A 9,024-nucleotide genomic window follows, 5' to 3' on the forward strand; every position below is an offset into this window, starting at 1 on the left:
TGCTTTCTAGACTCTGCAGAATGCAGCAATAGTTAATGTATAGAGTTCTACAATCCTAAACACTGATCCTAATTGTAATTTTAAAATTATCCAGGTGCTGATCTTTATTGTCAAAGGTAATCCAGTATCTGCATAGTATCTTCAGCACCACCAGTAGCAGTCTTGACCTGTACTTCATTGCTTCAATACACTCAGTTTAAGTATCTGGAGGCATCCAGGGGCTCTCTCACACCATCAGCCCTACTAATCCTTTCTGGCTTCTGCATGAGGAAGCAGGAAGTGCCTATCCATGTCTTCAGGATCTGGATTACATCCCTCAGTACTAATCTCAAACATTAGGTACATGTATGGGGCCAGACTTTAAATCTCAATACAAGGACTTGCAACGTTGAAGTGAATTCTCACTGCACTTTTCTAAACTCTTCAGGGTGTCATAAGAATGATGTCTGTATTGTTAGATTCTAGAAGCCTAATCTCAATGTTACCACGCTTCCTTAATTCTGGAAAGAACCCCAACACCTGCTTTGATGTTTCCTGAATCTCTATGACCTGCCATGGAGCTGTGCCACTTCACACAATCCAGCAGATGTTTCGTGGTATTTCATTCTACTGATGGCTCATGCCAGAAAATTATGTTGGGAAGTTCTGTTGGGCAGAATGCATTTGGGAGCAAAACTGAGAGAGAAGAGTTGCAGTGCTCGAATGTGTCCCCTTCTCTGTGCCCCACATGTACCTCCTCCACTGTAATTCAGTGCTGACAAAATGGTAAGGAGACAGACATCACTGCTTTGTTGTTCCCAGTACCTCCAGGAGTGGGAAACTGTTTACATTACTTTTTTGATTGCCAGGTCCTGTTATGCTGGCATTTTCTTATGCTGGCCTGTTTCTTTGCCTCTCTGTTGGTTGGCCATGGATTTCATCACAGTAGGGAAGCAAATGGGCCAAGTTCAAGCAAAGAGAATTCCTTATCTCCTACAGACTGTCTCTGCTGGGGTGTGCAGTTTTCAATGGTCTCTACTGTAGCAGGCAGGATTTCTCCTTATTGGTATCATCTGGGTTCAATTACATCTACATTCTTCATCTGGAGAATTCAAGTGCAAACCTCCAGCTACTTTTGGCTGGAGTTACCATGGACATGGCTGGAGAGTTAATCTATAGACATCTGTGACTGTAATTCCACTGCTGTTGCTGAAGTAGGAATTTTCTGAACTTTATTCAGCATTGAGGAGATGGGTAGATTGAGATTTAAGTTACATTAGTTGTAGGTACTGTTCAGTGTGGATATTTTGCACACAGCATCTGTTATACTGAGGTCACTATTTTGTGACAAAGCCAAACCTTCCAGCACCAGTGTCTTAAAATAACATGAAACCAAAGTGTAAACCAGTTAAAGAGCAGAAACAGCATGTGATGATGTAGGTCTACATAACAGGGCTCCAAGAGCTCTCCAGGCCTGGACTCTCGCCTATCTGAAGGCATCCTTTCAGAAGACCAGATCACTTCTCACGTGTCCTGTATCCTATCCCATAATCTGGATTAAGGAAGCATTTAAAGGGATGGCTCCATCTCACAGCCTGGAGGATGCAATTGGCACCTGATGCTGATATCCAGAAGTCATTACAGACGGGTGTGCGCCTCAATCTTCACATTTTAAATGGGTGCCCTTGCTTCTAGACTTTAAAACTGGGAATGAACTGTCCTTAATTAAATGGATGTTTAGAAAATTTGACTACTGTGCTGGGAGTAGTCTCTTAGCTCTCAGACATTAGAGCTCCAATGGCTTCAGAAAGTCAAATGGCCAAACAGTGGTGCCCACAAAGCTAGAGAGTGGCTTAGCAGTGCCTCAGGTAGATGGGGTCAAGTAGCAAGGCAGATAAAAGACCAAGCACTTCTGCAGCTGTGTGTCTTTATGAGCCTTGAAAAAGTCACCTTCCTCTGTCTTCAGAAATGATCTCACAAATACTACTCTGACTTAATGAGAAATTCATAACAATCTATGGTTTATAAAAATGGTTCTTCAGCATTTCCTCTTGCCTCTACCTAGTCCAGAACTGTACTCTGGGGATTGACATCTTCTGGTTCTTGTCAAATTGAGACCAAGCATGATGTGCATAATTCTTACAAGGGAATGGCAAGTACCACTTCTCTGCTGTTCCTACGAGAAAAGGCTGAGAACTAGGATTGTTCAGCCCAGGGAAGAAAAGACTTCAGGGTGATCTGATTGTGGCCTTCCAGTACCTGAAGGGAGCCTACAAGAAAGATGGAGAGACACTTTTTAGAAGAGCATGTAAGGACAGGACATGGGGAAATGGCTTCAAACTGAGAGATAATAGGTTTAGATTAGATATGAGGAAGAAATTCTTCCCTGTGAGGGTGGTGAGACACTGGAACAGTCTCCCCCCCTGCCATGGAGTCCTGGGAGAGGGGCCCTGAGGGGACAGACACGGGGTTTCCCTGCCCCTGGTCAGCCTCATTCCCACTGGTTGGTTTGTGTTCCCTGGTGTGGCCAAGGACCCTCGGGTCCTGTGATTGGGGGAGTTCCTGAGCACAGCCCCGGCCATGCGGCTGGAGAAATAAACATCTCTGAAACATCTACCAAGAATCTGTCCATGTATACTTCTTTTCCACGGGATTCCTGGTTTGATATATGCGTGTTACAGTAATCCCCGCTGTAACAAACTGCTGGTGAATGCGGGCAGACACCGATCCCTGAGGAAAATTCGTGAGTAAAAAAAACCACTCTAGACCTCTCTCTTCTCATCTTGGTTTGGATATTCTCTCTGGACTATGGAAGAATCGTGGGAATTGGGGCTCTCTGAGCCACAGAAAAAAATGTATCTAGAAGTAAAAGGAATCCTTGAACAACAAAACAAAAAGGTATTGGAACCGGGAGATCTAGAACATTTTTTTAACTGGCTTTTCAAAAGGTTCTCCTATATTTCTCAAGACTTTTTGATATCGAACCTCCTGGATGTTGTCAGGGGTGTTTCTGGGACGAGATCTGGGATAAGGTAAGGATCAAAGAGAAGCTTTCCATGCATTCCCAGTTTGTTACAGCGGGGATTACTGTAACACGCGTATATCAAACCAGGAGTCCCGTGGAAAAGAAGTATACATGGACAGATTCTTGGTAGATGTTTCAGAGATGTTTATTTCTCCAGCCGCATGGCCGGGGCTGTGCTCAGGAACTCCCCCAATCACAGGACCCCAGGGTCCTTGGCCACACCGGGGAACACAAACCAACCAATGGGGAATGAAGCTGAGCAGGGGTAGGGAAACCCCGTGCCTCCCCCCCAGGGCCCCTCTCCCAGGGCTCCATGGCAGTGGGGGAGACCACAACAGTTGCACACAGAAGTTGTGGCTGCCACATCCTTGAAAGTGTTTGAGGCCACATTGGATGGGGCCCTGAGAAACCTGGTCTAGTGGAAGGTGTCTCTGCCCACGGCAGGGGGCTTGGAACCGGATGATCTTTAAGGTCTCTTCCAACCTAAACCACTCTACAATTACATGATTCTGTGATAGAGATTTTTTCATTGATTTGTGTTGCTTCTTCCCTTCACTTTTTTTCCCCCAAAGACTATTGCACCTATAAAAATTCCAATACTTTTGTTTTGAACTGGTCTAGTAGAAATCCATTAAACAGTGCATGACAAATACATGAGGCAATTCATGGCAAAACTTTCTGTAACATCCAGTAGTTATCAGCACCATAAAGTAAAAAGTGTCATCTTTAACAAAGTAACAGTTCAAGTGGATGCGGTAGGCTGGTAAAAAATGCATGGTGTACTGAGTTAATTTAGCCAGCACTGAAAAAAAAAGATTTTCTGCCCTTCTGTATGGAAAAACTCCTGGAAACTAAATTGAGGGGTGAGGTGGACCTTTGGGTGGAACTTTCTCTCCTATAAGAATCAGTGCTCCAAAAGGCTGTGCTCAGGACTAACCAAGTCCCAAAGGGCTACAGAGACCTGGTCTCTGAGACATGAATTGAGATCACTGAGGGCTGCAGGCTTGTCTAGACCCTGAGAAGGCTTGCTGGTGCAATATGTACAACCTCCAGGCTATGGGAAGTGTTATATCACATCTGTTAGCTATCAGAGGTGGTTTGTCCATTGAGGCATTAAAAGCAGCTACCTAAGGATTTCAAGCACATATCACACAGAAATATAATTTGTTCCAAATTTCGGCTACGACTGTATAAAACCTTAATTTATCCAGCTGAGCCTGAGGTCAGTGTGATCTACGAAAGCAGGTCTGTGGTCAGAGGGAGGACTACACCCATGACTGGTGCTGGTCCTCTGCTTGTCTCCATCTGCTGTTCCTCTTCCCATAACCTGTCAACATAGCTGGGTTTGGGGATGTGGCTGGGAACAGTGCTGCTATAGCTTAAATTCAAGTCTGTGTGCAAGCATTAATCTGTCTCATGCTCTGATTTTTTGAACCCAAGTTCATGCTCATTTTGGAGTCTTTAGAAGAGACCAGAGTGTGAGCTGGGCAGCGAAGCTGAACAGCTTGATTGATTTTCCTGTTAGCCTGTGGCAAAGTACAGCCCTCTTTCAGTGCAGACAGGATAGATCCTTTGTGTATCTGTTGTGTAGATCTGCAGTTATGGAAGATTTTCCAGAGGCAAGGATGATTTTGGTTCATGACAGTAACTCTGGTGAATGCAGTGCAGTGTCTTGGGATGAGTGCTAAAGTTTCTTGCCAGCCTCCAAAAACGAAGTGAGGCCATTTCCATTCCTAATTAGCTCTACAGAAATTGAATTAGCTTGAGTTTCCGTGGAGAGCAGGGCAGGCTCTGGAAGTGATTCTGCTTGTGGCCCAGATGCTAACCAACATCTGTGCTGTCTGGGCCTTGCCTGGGCTGAAGCCAGATAGCATGTCAGTAAATACGTATTTATTGCTTTACACACATATCCCTGTACAGAGCACAGCCCACATATGCACACACATTTATCTTTGTACTTTACACATGTGAATTTCTTATTTTCCGAGGAGGACATTTTAACTGGAAATAATGTCTGGAAGCAGATGGGTTGAGAGCCTTTGATGAGCAAATGGTTATTGTTAGTTTCAGCAACAAGAGCAGTCATCAGTTAGGGAGAGTGCCACTACAATTGAATGATGATGGGTTTTAGTATTTCTGTGCATAGAAAAAGGCTGGTGTCATAGGTTAGCAAGCATAGTCCCGGAAGGGACGTCCTTGCTAAGGGGTGCTTACAGTTTCCTCTGGGAACTGATAGAACCTATCAGCTGGCCAGTTTGAATATGGACAATTCTCTAAGCCACTTAAAGTTGTGACCACCTCTGTGATCCACATTTAAGAATAGGCAAACTCCCCCTCCAGGCTCTCTCTCGTTTCCGGCGCTGGCACAGGTGGCTGCAGGCCCCGTGTGGGGGCCAGCGGGCCCGGCCAGGCCCTGCTTGGGCCAGGCCGGGCCGGGCCACGGCCATCCTGAAGCCATGGACCTGTTCCAGCCATGGAACCCCCCCCCACTGCCTTGCCGTGGGCAGCCGGAGCGGCTCGGCTCTCCCCCCTCTCCACTGCGATAAGAAAAATTCAACATTCCAGCTGCAAAGCTGCAAGGCTGAGGTGAGAGTAACCCTTTTATTGCTGTGAAGAGCTGAAAACCTGAGGGAAGAGAGAGAGGAGATGCTTAAAGCTGAAATTCTGTTGTGAAGCTATGATATATCAGAGTATCCTGTTGTAATTTCATGAAGATATGGGGGGTGGAGTGTTCAACTCGTGAGCAAAAGCACCTGCGCTGAGATAGGCAGATGCTGACGCAGCTGTAATTTCATGAGAAGTTTGGACAGGGAGAGATGAACCAGATGAGGACTTTTGCTCCAAACGGGAAAGGAGAAAACCTCAGTCCGTAGAGATGAACCAGATGAGGACTTTTGCTCCAAATGGGAAAGGAGAAAACCTCAGTTCCTAGAGATGCTCCCAGAGATAGTCCTAACGATGAAGATGATGAAGACCCTTTGCTCCCAGGGAAGGAGAAGGGCCTCTGTTTTTGTTTCTGAATGGCTCAACCTTAAAATTGTACCCCAAAAGTCTTCAAGAGTGGACCCTCGAAAGCAGTTGCGGGAAAAGCTGCAAGTCGGGGGAAAGGACTCACACGCAGGCAGAGACTCCTCTTCCTAAATGGACTGAACAATATTTGGAAGTGGGCGGCTGTCTCGTTGTGATAATGTTTTCATAGCATGAGCAAGAAGAGACTTCTCTTTCTAAATGGACTGAACAAGGTTATTATGGAAGTGGTAAACAGACTGAACATCTTAAGGGTTGTCTTTTCACATTGTCAGTGGGAGAAGGGAGGAAGGTGGGGGGAGGAGGAGAGTTCTGAAGGTGGTATAATTTTTTTCTTCTTTTAGGTCTGTTAATAAACTTCTTTATATTCTTTCAAGTTTGGTGCCTGTTTTGCATTTCTCCTAATTCTTATCTCACAGCAGATAAACAGTAATGAGTATTTTGGACCAAACCACTACACTAAATTGGTGTTTCTGCCCGGTTACAAACCGAACCCGCGACAGCTGGGTTGACTGAGCTTTAAAAACCAGTATTCTGCAAATGTTTTATCTGCATAGTCAAGTTTCTTTTCTTGGTCTAGCTTGGAAAAAAGTCAGATGCGTGCAAGACTTCAAGTGTCTCTGAAGCATTTGTTAGACCTTAATTTGATTTCAGACTTTATAAAAAGTTTTTTAGAGCCAGTTTTGTTTCTTTAGGAGTCTTTTAGTTTATTCTCTTCAGATTTAGAGACTAACATTACATTATGAAAGGGACACAGCCTTGTAACAGGTGGAAAACTAATTTTTTTGGAGACACAATAGGCAGCACAATTCAATTTGGTATATAAGAAATCATTTAGCTGAGAAACAAAGTCGAAATCATTGGGTAAATAATTGGGTTTGTAGAAGTGGGATTCCACTGCAGTGGATGAAAAGACACCAGGACCACTTGATAAGGACCAGCTCCTCAGGGAAAGAGATACCAAATGGGCTTTGCATGTGAAGTCCAGATTTTCTTTTCGTGAAAGCATAATCTTCCTTTTCTGTTTTTTTTTTTTTCTTAAACCTGACTTCTACATACGATTTCATTACTGCTCCATTCACTCAAAGTCCTATTTAGAGAAGTGGGTCCCTAATGTACCCTGTGACATTTTCGATACATTTCTAGAGATCCATCTTCAATTATGTGTCCTGGCTCTCCTCTAAATTAATCCTAAAGAAATAGATAATTGGGTTAGTCTAGTGATTTGCCATTTACAGATCCACACTGGCCCACAAGATTTCTGTGGTAAATTACGACAGGTATCCTCAGAGGATTCCTAAGTACAATTTCTAATACATAATTTTAGTCCAACAATAAAAATGTCTTTGAAAATAATCTCCTGATTTTGTTTGGTAGTGATTGTGAAATAGAAAGGAAAACTCATGCTTTAGAGATTTTTTTTATACTTTGTCCTTTTTATAACTGTAAGAGGATTAAAAAAATTATCTGGACATTGAGGTAAGGTCTTTTTGCAATCGATATCTTCATAAAAGAAAGTGCATGTTCATTTTGGTTATATTAACATTTTGGACACTGGTGCCGTTCAAGTCCATGCATTCTTTGATGCAGGACTGACATGATGGGAGGTGCTATGAGGTGTTATTTCTGATGTGAAACTGTCCAAGAATGAAATGTTTTTCCGAGTTCTATGAACATATCTCACCTCTTGCCATGTGTTCACAGTGGTCAGTTCTGTGCCTTTTGGGATGGCAAAGCAAGCAGGGATGAGCCAATATTCCAGCTTTGTGAGGAATATTTCCCTCACAGAACTGTCTCATAATCTTTTTTGTTTGAAAAGTTCATTGAAAGTAGCATATTCCTTTGAATGCCTACAGCAGCTATACGCAGGAGATGGGGAGGAAAGGGTGAAAGAGAAGAGTGCATATATATGGTGCTTGCCTCTGCATATTCACCTACTCTTCAAATTAGACTTAATTGCTGTCTCTTAGTCCCCATCCATGGGCTCTGGGGGGCTGTGGCAACACAGCCCAGCGTGGCTCTCGCCATCAGACCATTCCTTGGGTGGCAGGATGGAGCTGGGTGTCAGATTTTGGTGACTGTCCTTGACACTCCGTCACAAATCCAGACAGCCAGACAGATTTTCAGACTTTACCTCCAGAATTTGTGCTACCTTGGAGGTACAAACATACTGTAAATCATGCAGATAGGCCAGTGGAGATTTTTTTCCATGCTGAACAGAGAAGAGAGCTCATCCACAATTCAGCTGAGCTGCAGTGAGCTTTGTCTGTCAGACCTGCCCAGCAGGCTGGACTCATCTCTGTGGTAGGGCAATGGCTCCAAAAGGTTTAACCACCTTTGTTCCCACTCTCTGGACATATTTTGGCTGTTGCTGGGGATGTAGCTGCCTCAGATAAAAAGATCACAAGTTTGCATTGTTCTTAACTAGCAGCATTTCTCTGTAATTCTCTAATTCAAAGCAGCTTTGCTCACTTTGTGCTCTCTATACAAGCCACGATGATGATAGGATTTCCGAAATCAAAGCTGAGCGCTGAACTGAATTAAGAGAGAAAAAGCCGCGCTGCCTGGTTTGGGAGAGTAGAGAATAATTGTGGAGGATACTCCCAGCCAGTTTGGCAGTGCTGGTAAGGGAATGGTTTTCTTCTATCAAACTTGTTTTATTTTTATTGCAAAACAAACATTTTCTGGGCATTGCATGGCAATTACTCACTCTGCCCCTCCAGGGATGAGGTCGCACCAACCGCACATCACAGAGGAAGGCAAAACTTTCCCATTTAGATTAAAACTTACATCAAACAAAGTGAACATCAATGGAGCTTGGTGTTTGTTCCTCTTAAGACTGGCTCACGCTATTTCTCTGAACACTATGTCTGCATTAACACATTGGGCTTTGAACTTTGATTTGATGGATAAACTGCTCTTCAACTTTTTGCCACAGTACAGCAATAAGGCTTATTCCATATTCCTTTACCTTCTTCTTTCCAGGAAGACTT

This window comes from Corvus kubaryi, unplaced genomic scaffold, assembly GCF_017639235.1.
Source record: "Corvus kubaryi isolate FWS band 111438036 unplaced genomic scaffold, C.kubaryi_AGA036_p1.0 37398, whole genome shotgun sequence".
NCBI lineage: Eukaryota > Metazoa > Chordata > Aves > Passeriformes > Corvidae > Corvus > Corvus kubaryi.